Genomic DNA, 10,931 nt, shown 5'->3' on the forward strand with positions numbered 1-10,931 from the left:
TCGGCTGCTGGCATATTATTAACTGCCGACCGGCACTTGAAAACCAGTGATCTGCCGCCCATTACTTTAAAGGTAGTATACCTTGGAACTGTAACCAGATAATATGCCGGCCAGCACGGCAGTATATGATATACAGTAGCCAGTATTTTGCAGTATAGTATATATTGCAAGTAGAAAACTACAGTAGAGATTATACTGTAACACTAAGATTTTCCAACATACATTGTGTTGTCATGTAAAGCCTATTGTGAGACCGTATAGTATAAAGAAAGTGAGTTCTTTCTTTAATATAATCATAAATCCCTTATATTAAACCTTATTACTAGTGTGAGTTACACTTATTTATCCTTATAGGATAATAATTCCAAAGGTTTTTCTAGAATTAGAATTAACCTTAGTTTTAATATACCGGGAGGTCACAGCAATTGGCTGGATGGGAAATACAAGTATGTGTCTTTCTTTCCTTTCTAGCTTAATTGTCATAAGCTATGTACATTTATAATAAGTTTTAGACCCTGCGCAATCTCCAAAGGCGATCTCTGGTATTGGGACCCTCAGGTATGTAGCATTTGTACTAACCTGATTACTGAGGCATTTGACACCCCTAAGTCCGCGGAGTCAAGGGATGCGGCTAAGGAAAAGCTGCAAAATTGGGTAAGGGGTTTTCAGAAGAACACCACGGGGCCTTATCTTCCAAGTAAGAAGATGCGGGCCTATCTTTTCCCCAGGACATCTGCAGATGCGGTAATTCCACAGCCTCACTCAGAGATCCCTTTAGTCCAGATTCCAGTAGATTTGGAAGTCGCGGACGCCTTACAAGATGTCCAACTGGACGATAGGATGTCAGAAGTGTCGGAGTACACTGAGAAAGACCTTCTCGTGGAAGGTCAGGAGGAGGAGCAGACCCAAGCTCCTGAAACTGAAAAGGAAGAGATCGACGCAGTGTCGGTCTCATCGGTTCCGGCCCCAGAACCAGTTCCCTCGACTTCGTCTGCTATCCCAGAGGAACTGGGAAGGACTCTTTCTTCTATTGTTGAAATAATTCAACAAATGCAGAAGAAAAATAATGAAAAGGAAGCTGCGATGAAGCTGGAGATGCGAAGACTCGCAGCATCACGCGGGCTCCAGAAGAAGCTCAGCGTGAAGGATCTCCCCTTATGGTCGGACGCAAATCCTTGGAAGTATGCCGAACACATGCCAATGACAACTGGCAAGATTGTCATTTCGGAGAAGCTGGGATCAGTCCCCCTTGAATAGTTGGAATTCTGGCCCAGCAAGGAGTCTTACCTGGACTATTATGTCCATCTCAGGAAGGAGCCAGCCTCAAAGGAGGAAACGGAGCCAAAGGTCATAGTCTTTGACCACGGTAAAGCACAGGCTTTACTTTCCAGCTCGATGAAAGAGAGGGGCTTCACCAACTCAAAGGTACCTGCTTTTAGTAAGAAGCCCCCCTCCTTTGTGGCTTCTCCAACTAGAGCCTTCCCCTTTATGGAAAAAGAGTACAAGGCAGCCTTAAAGGCGGTCGAGGCCGGGAAGCCATGCCCTTCGTTGGACGAGTGCAAACCTTTATCCCTGACCTTGCCTATGGACCAAAAAGACTGGAAGGACGTCCACCTTACCTTCTCAGTCGGGAAGTTGGAAGCACATATTGCCAGACGTCAGTTCGGTGAGGACCTTCCTAAGCTGTCTGAATTTCTCTTGCGTAGGGAGCAAGAGACAAAAGAGAGACTTGCGGCATCTATGTCCCTTCAGACTACTCTGGAGACGATGGCAAGTGACCCAAAAAATCAAGAAATGTTTATGGTAGTGGCCAGAACCCACTTGGCCACCTTGACCAAAGATCTGTACAGTATTATTAAAGCTAGGAGAGCTTGTAGAGAGTTCGTGTTCGCATGGCTGCGGTGAGACACGAACCCAGAAAACTGATCTCATCCAGTATTTGGGGAAAGGACCTCTTCCTGAGTGAAGTGGTCAAAGAGGTAGTAGACAAGGCTGCCACAGAGAATAGGAACCTTCTCCAAAAGTGAGGCCTATCTCTCAAGAGGAAGTCTTCCCCGGATGAGGGTCCCCAACCTGAGAGGAAGACGAAGAAGCCTAGGCTACCCTCTCGGCCAGCCAAGCCTTACAGACAACAGCAACAACAACAACTTCCTACGACCGCGGTGCCTCAGATGGTGGCACAGCCTCCAACTACGTACCAGTTGGTACCTCAGCCAGTAGCGACACAGTTGCCTGCCTTTAACCCAGATTTCGAGAGGCAGTCAACGACCTTTTGTCCGTAAGCTAGTGGAGCAGCCAGAGGTTCCTCTAGATGCCCTTCAAGAGGAAGGGGATTTAGAGGAGGATGCGGTCAAGGAGGCAAGCCCTTAGGTCCACAGCAGAAGTGAGATGCTCCCGGTGGGAGGGAGACTGTACTTATTTCGGGATCACTGGACCTTCGATCCCTGGGCCCACAGCCTAATCAAGAATGGACTGAGTTGGAGCTGGAACAGCGCTCCACTTCTATTCCCACAATTGTTCCAACACTCCACCCCCGTCCTGGAAGAATACATACGGGAACTCTTGGAGAAAAGAGTAATTCAGAGAGTAAAGTCCATCAAGTTCTAAGGAAGGCTGTTTTGTGTTCCCAAGAAGGACTCAGAAAAACTCAGTCATTCTGGACTTGTCGCCACTCAAGTTCATAGAAAACTCCAAGTTCAGGATGTTAACACTTTAACACATAAGGACCCTGTTGCCCAAACGGGCTTACACTGTCTCAATAGACTTGTCAGACACCTATTGGCACGTTCCAATCAATCGTCAACTCTCCTCCTACCTAGGTTTCAAACTAAAACAAAGACTTTATGCCTTTAGAGCCATGCCCTTCGGGCTAAACATAGCCCCAAGGATATTCACAAAGCTTGCAAATGCAATCGTTCATCAATTACGCCTAAAGGACGATTGGCTGGTGTGGGCAGCATCCAAGATGGAATGCATGCAGGCTTCCAAGAAAGTGATCCAGTTCCTGGAACATCTAGGATTCAAGATCAATGCCAAAAAGTCTCGACTATCTCCGGCTCAAAAGTTTCAGTGGTTTGGAATCTACTGGGACCTAAAGTCACATCAACTTTCCATTCCACTAAAGAAAATGAAAGAGAAAGCGGGATCTGTCAAGAGACTTCTGGAATCCAAACGGATATCAAGACGCGAACAGGAGAGAGTGCTGGGCTCTCTATGGTTTGCTTCAGTGACAGACCCAGTGCTACGAGCACAGCTAAAGGATGCAACAGGAGTTTGGAGAAGATACGCATCAAACGCTCGAAGAGATCTGAGAAGACCATTACCGACTCAATTGCGAACGCTTTTCAAGCCGTGGTGCAAAGTCAAGCAACTGAAGAAATCGATACTTCTTCAACCACCTCCACCTTCAGTCATCATCCACACAGACGCTTCAAAGGAAGGATGGGGAGGTCACTCTCACCAAAGGAAAGTCCAAGGAGCTTGGTCCAGCTTATTTAAGACATTTCACATCAACTTTCTGGAGGCCATGGCAGTACTTCTTACACTGAAGAAATTATCTCCTCGCCACTCGATCCACATAAAACTGGTTCTGGACAGCGAGGTGATAGTGAGATGCCTGAATCGCCAAGGTTCGAGATCACCTCAAATCAACCAAGTGATGTTGGCCATCTTCTGTTTGGCGGAAAAGAAAAGATGGCACTTGTCAGCAGTTCACCTTCAATGGTTCTGCAACGTAACGGCGGACGCTCTATCCAGGTTCACACCGATAGTCAGAATGGTCCCTAGACGCAGGATCGTTCTCCATCTTACGTTAAGTCCCGGAACTGCAGATGAACCTCTCTGCGACGAGCGACAAGAAGAAGATACATCGTTATGTGACCCCGTACGAGGATCCCCTAGTGGAAGCAGTGGACGCAATGTCCCTCGATTGGAACAGATGGTCCAGGATTTACCTGTTCCCTCCATCCAACCTTCTACTGAAGGTCCTCGACAAACTGAGATCATTCAAGGGGACGGCTGCATTAGTGGCTCACAAGTGGCCAAACAGCGTATGGTTCCCTCTGGCATTGGAACTACGGCTGAAGTTTGTGCCGTTGGCGGATCCAGTTCTGACTCGGCTTGTGCAGAAGTCGACTGTCTTCGCTTCATCACAGAAAACCTGGAACCTTCATCTCATGATTTTCTCTCCTTAGCGGTAAAGAAAAGATTTGGGATCTCAAAGGACAGTATAGACTTTTAGGAGGAATATAAATCCAAACCTACCAGAAGACAATATGAGTCGTCGTGGAAGAAGTGGGTGTCTTTTGTCAAGGCAAAGAAGCCAAGAGAAATCTCAACAGACTTCTGTTTATCATTCTTTATCCACCTTCATGAACAAGGTTTAGCAGCCAACACAAAATCGACGTGTAAGTCTGCCTTGACAAGACCTTTACTGTATGCCTTTCAGGTCGACTTCTCTAACGAGATCTTTAACAAGATTCCTAAGGCCTGCGCCAGACTCATGCCGGCAGCACCTCCAAAATCCATTCATGGTCTCTGGTTATGTTCTTCACTTCGCTTCTATGATGAGCAACGATGAGTGCGCTTTGAAGGATTTGACCCAAAAAGTTATACAGTATTTCTATTTGCACTAGCCTTGGGGGCCAGAGTTAGTGAAATAGTGGCCCTCTCGAGAGAGGAAGGTCATATTCAGTTCTCGGAAGGAGGAGAACTGAATCTTTTTCCGGACCCAACGTTTCTTGCCAAAAATGAGCTACCCACCAAAAGGTGGGGTCCCTGGAGAATCTGCCCTCTGAAGGAAGATGTCTCTCTATGTCCAGTAGAGTGCCTAAAGGTCTATCTTCGTAGAACTTCAGACTTTAGGGGAGAAACTTCGGGTTCAAACTTGTCTCTGAAGCAACTAAGGGCGAAGATCACCTACTTTATTTGCAGAGCGGATCCGGACAGTGCACCCGCAGGTCATGATCTGAGAAAAATTGCCTCATCCCTGAATTTTTTCAATAATATGGATATTGAACACCTTCGCTCATACACTGGCTGGAAGTCATCCAGGGTATTTTTTAAGCACTATACGAAGCAGGTGGAGGAACTGAAGAGGTCTGTGGTAGCAGCAGGTAGTGTCCTTAAACCTGTTGCTTGATTCTGCGAGGAACAGTGAAATTAATTGGAACGATTAATTTAAGGGTGGGTGTGTGGTCCCTGGTCGGTACAACATACTAAGTGAAAGGCCACTAAGGTGTCCTTATGAACTGTTCCGTACACAAAGGTGAAATAAGCATAATGAGTGACACATGTGCCATGCGTTTTACGCAAGTGTGAATAGACGGTAATGACAGATATTGATGAAAATGTATTAACATTTTTGTTTTCAAGGGGCATTTATATGTTTCCTTTTCAGATGAAACAAATTTTTCTGGTATTACTGTTTTCTTTATGCTTCAATTTATTTCATCCACATTTTATATATCTCTATAAATATTGATTGATCTATATATTTATTGTTTGTCAATAAACTAGTTATCAATGAACTCTGCGTCTTATTCGCCCAGGTTCATTTTTATGAAAAATATATTGAGTATTGCACTTCTTGCTATGGATATTATTTAATAATATAGAAAATCTTAAAAGATTGTTCCTACTTGTAGACAAACACTCATCGATTTGGTCAATCCTTATGTAGGATAGACCATTATACTCTGAATGGGATGATATCTGATATATAATCTCTGTTCCTATACAGATACAAACCTTTGATCAGCACACAAATCAAAATAGGTATACCGGGGGAGGTGTCAGTATTTCATATGGACATTAGTGAGTTTCAATACAAACTTTGCTTTAGAAGGTATAGGTTGAGACCATTATACCGGTTTGTCTGCTGGGCATCCATAGGTAATATGTAATTCTCAAGACTTTTCCAGAGTCTAGCATGACTCTTCCCTGTAGGGGGCAGGAAGCACTAACATGGTTTATGTTTAGAAGTAATGATGTATGACGGTAATATCATAGGTCTCTAGGTCTAGATAGACCAAGGAAAATGTTATCTTGAGGTTAAGGCATGAAATGAGAATCCACAGAGACAGTAATGCTCTGGTAAACTTCCATCACCAAGACATGGCCTGAGCCCAAAAAACGGATTTTGAGCGAAACGAAAAATCTATTTTTGGGTGAGATAGCCATGTCGTCCTGATGAACCCACCCTTCCTTTTTGTTAAAAAGGGCTAAAGAACTCCTCCTAATAGTACAGTATCTGTAGCACCTCGCATATCGCTACAAGGAATAAGATGGCGCCGTTGATGACGTCATATACAGACTCGAAACGGGAAGGAGAGGTACCTTATTAACGGCTCTCCTTTTTGTTTTCGTTTTCTTGCCACTTTTCCCTCTCGAAGCTTTAACGCTATTCGGGGTAAAGATAGCTATGTGGCATGTCAAGAATACGTCCTCTGATATTATGAGATATCCCTATAAGAATTAATTAGGGATATTCGCTCCAGGAGTTAGAATTCTGGGCACCTTAAGGTAAAATTCTCTGGGAATATCACCGTAGTCAAATATACCCAAAGAAGCTACCTTATAGGAACTTTCATCAGGACGACATGGCTATCTCACCCAAAAGTAGATTTTTCGCTTCGCTCAAAATCCGTTATATACAGTATACAGTATATATATATATATATATATATATATATATATATATATATATATATATATATATATATATATATATATATATATATATAATGGATTTTGAGCGAAAAATCTATTTTTGGGTGAGATAGCCATGTCGTTGCCATGGAAGGTTCCTTTCAGTAGCTTCCTAGCGTATATTTGACTACAGTGATATGCCCAGGGAATTTAACTAAAGGTCTCCAAAATTCTAACTCCTGGCACGAATATCCTTAGTTTCCTTTAAGGATATCGCATAATATCAGGGGACGTATTCCTGACACGCCACATAGCAATCTGCACCCCGCATAGCGTTTACGCTTCGAGGGGAAGAGTTGCAAAATAAAAGAGGAGCCGTTACAAAATTCTCCTCCTACGTTACTGTTTGAGTACTCAGATGACGTCATATCCGTCGGCCATCTTTATTCCTTTGTAGCATTAAGCTAGTACAGTACTTTAGATACAGTAATAATGGGGGGGAGGGGGGGGGAGCCTGCCAAGGCCTTTCATAGAAAGGAGGGCGGGTCCATCAGGACGACATGGCTATCTCACCAAAAAATAGATTTTTCGCTTCGCTCAAAATCCGTTTTTTGGGCTCACGCCATGTCGTCCTGATGGAAGTTTAGCAGAGCATTAATGTATCGTGGATTTTCCCTGTTTGTGCCTTTCGACTTCAAGACAATATTTCCATGGTCCTATAGACCTAAGAGACCTATGACATTACCGCTATATGTCATTTCTGCTAATCATATACTATGTTAGTGCTTCCTGCCCCCTACAGGGAAGAGTCAAACTAGACTCGGAAAAAGTCTCGAAGTTGCATATTTTATGTAACCCACCTAGCATTTTAAATGGACATGCAGGTCTCACTGTATGTCCTTAGTCAAAGTTTATATTTAGCATTAGAACAAGTTCCATCAAGCTAGAAAGGTTTGTATAAGTGAAAGAACGAGGTTATTACCTACATTCAATTACTTTATGCAGAGTAAAGGGTTTAAATAAAAGGCTCTGATGTTTTATTATTATAAATATTTAGGGCAAAATGAGACGCATAAAACCATTAATTATTTATTGTTAAATGATAATTAAGGTTTAACATACAGGTACATTAAGAATATTGTAAAATTTGTAAATAGAATGTAATAATAAATCATTTCAATAACATGGACATGATAAATTATATCAGAATGCTTGTTTTATCTGAAAAAAATAAAACTGCCTCTTCATATCAAAATATTTTACTGATTTTTGAGAATTTATCTATTTACACTTGTGTAAATAACACACGGCACTAGTGTTCAGTCTATGTTATATCACCTTAGTATATTGGAACAGTCCATAATGTCACCTTGATGACATTTCACTACCATTTTGCACTATAAGGTGCCAACATGTACACCCTTCAGAATTACAGTCCCAAATAATTCACTGTTCCTCGCAGCACTAAGCGGCAGGTTTTAACACACTACCTGCCGCCACCACAAAACGCTTAAGCACCTGCACCTGATCTTTGCCCTTAGTTGCTTAAATGATGAGTTGGAACCCGATGATTCCCCTTTAAAGAGCTGTCCTCCCCTTAAGTCTGAAGCTCTGCGAAGATAGACCTTTAGACTCTCCACTGGACACAGTGAGACATCTTCCTTCAGAGGGCAGATTCTCCAGGGGCCCCACCTCTTAGTGGGCAGCTCTGTCTTGGCGAGAAACGATGCGTCGGGAAAGAGGTTTAACTCACCCATTTCAGCAAACTGGATATGGCCTTCTTCTCTAGACAAGGCCACTATCTCTCCAGCCCCTGAGGCTAGAGCTAACAAGAAAATAACTTTCTGAGTCAAATCTTTCAGTGAGCAAGCCTCATTGTCCAAACATGAAGCAAAATGTAGCACCTTATCAAGAGACCACGAAATGGGCCTTGGAGGTGCTGCAGGTCGAAGTCTGGCACAGGCTTTAGGTATTTTATTGAAAATTTCATTAGACAAGTCTATCTGGAAGGCATACAGTAGAGGTCTTGTCAAGGCGGATTTACACGTGGTTATCGTGTTGGCTGCTAAACCTTGTTCATGAAGGTGAATAAAGAAGGACAAACAGAAATCCATCGTGATTTCCTTTGGATTCTTTGCCTTGACAAAAGCTACCCATTTCTTCCAAGATGACTCGTATGGTCTTCTAGTAGATTTTGACTTATATTCCTCCAAGAGGTCAATACTTTCCTTCGAGATCCCAAACCTTTTCGTAACTGCTAGGGAGAGAAAATCATGAGATGAAGGTCTCGGGTTTTCTGTAATGAAGCAAAGACAGTCGACTTTTGAACTTGTTGAGACAGAACTGGGTCCGGCAGAGGAATCAGTTTCGGCTGTAATTCCAGAATCAGGGGGAACCAGTTGCTCCGGGGCCATTTGGGAGCCACTAGGGCTACTGTTCCCCGGAATGATCTCAGTTTGGTGAGGACCTTCAACAACAGGTTGTGCAGAGGGAACAGATAAATCCTGGTCCATTTGTTCCAGTCCAGGGATATGGCGTCCACTGCTTCCGATCGAGGGTCCTCGTACGTAGTCACGTATCGAGAAATTTTCTTGTTGTTGCTCGTTGCAGAGAGGTCTATCTGCAGTTCTGGGACCTGATGCGAGATGAAGGCGAATGATTCTGCGTCTAGGGACCATTCTGACTCTATCGCAGCTATCCTGGATAGAGCGTCCGCTGTCACATTGCGGAATCCTTGAAGGTGAACTGCTGACAAGTGCCATCTCTTCTTTTCCGCTAGTCAGAAGATGGCCAACATCACTTGGTTGAGTTGAGGCAATCTTGAGCCTTGACGATTCAGACATCTTACCACTACTTCGCTGTCTAGAACCAATCTTATGTGGACTGAAGGGCGAGGGGACAACTTCTTAAGTGTCAGAAAGACTGCCATGGCCTCCAAGATGTTGATGTGAAAGGTCCTGAACAGGGAGGACCAAGTTCCTTGAGCTCTGCGCTGATGGGAGTGACCCCCCCATCCTTCCAGTGAAGCGTCCGAATGAATGACAACTTAGGGTGGAGGAGGTTGAAGAGGTACTGACCTCCTGAGCTTTCCAGCTTGTGACCATGGCTTGAGAAGTGATCGCAGCCGAATTGGCAGTGGTCTTCTTAGATCTCTTCGAGCATTTGATGCGTATCTTCTCCAGACTCCTGATGCATCTTTCAGCTGTGCTTTTAGCACTGGGTCTGTCATTGAAGCAAATTGGAGAGAGCCTAGCATACTCTCCTGTTGGCGTCTTGAAATCCAACTGGATTTTAGGAGTCTCTTGACAGACCCCGCTATCTCTCTCCTCTTCTCTAATGGAATGGAGAGGTGGTGTGATTGTAAATCCCAATGTATGCCTAACCATTGGAACTTCTGAGCTGGAGATAGTTGAGACTTTTTGGTGTTGATTTTGAATCCTAGATGTTCCAGGAACTGGATCACTTTAATGGATGCCTGCAAGCATTCCTCTTCTGATGCTGCCCACACCAGCCAATCATCCAGGTATGACACCACTTGCACACCTTGCAGACAAAGTTGTTGCACGACTGCTTCTGCAATCTTCGTGAAGATCCTTGGGGCTATGTTTAGCCCAAAGGGCATGGCTTTGAAAACGTACTTTCTTTTTTGAAACCTGAAACCTAGGTAGGAGGAGATCTGGCGATTCATCGGAATATGCCAATAGGCATCCGCCATGTCTATAGAGACTGTGTATGCCCTTTTGAGCAACAGGGCCCTGATGTGATGAAGGGTTAACATCGTGAACTTGTTGCTCTCGATAAACTTGTTGAGAGGAGACAAGTCTAGAATGACTCTGAGTTTGTCTGAGTCCCTCTTAGGAACACAAAACAGCCTTCCTTGGAATTTGATGGACTTTCCCTTCTTTATCACTCGTTTGCTCAAGAGCTCTCGGACGTATTCTTCCAGAACGGGGGTGGAGTGTTGGAAGAACTGAGGAAATGTCGGTGGAGCTGTCTTCCAGCTCCAGCCCAGTCCATTCTTGATGATGCTGTGGGCCCAGGGATCGAAGGTCCAACGATCCCGAAAAAGTCGTAGTCTTCCTCCTACCGGAAGCACCTCATTGCCTCTGGTTTCCGGAGGACTTGCCTCCTCGACCGCTTCCTCTCTTACCTCCTCTTCCTCTATAGGGGCATCTAGAGGAGTCTCTACCTGTGCCCCTATTCCTAGGGTGAAAGGTAGTGGTCTGCCTCTCAAAGGCAGGTGACTGAGTCACTGGTTGCTGAGGTACCAACTGGTAGGTAGG

Source organism: Palaemon carinicauda, chromosome 8 (genome assembly GCF_036898095.1).
Source record: "Palaemon carinicauda isolate YSFRI2023 chromosome 8, ASM3689809v2, whole genome shotgun sequence".
In the NCBI taxonomy this organism is placed as follows: domain Eukaryota; kingdom Metazoa; phylum Arthropoda; class Malacostraca; order Decapoda; family Palaemonidae; genus Palaemon; species Palaemon carinicauda.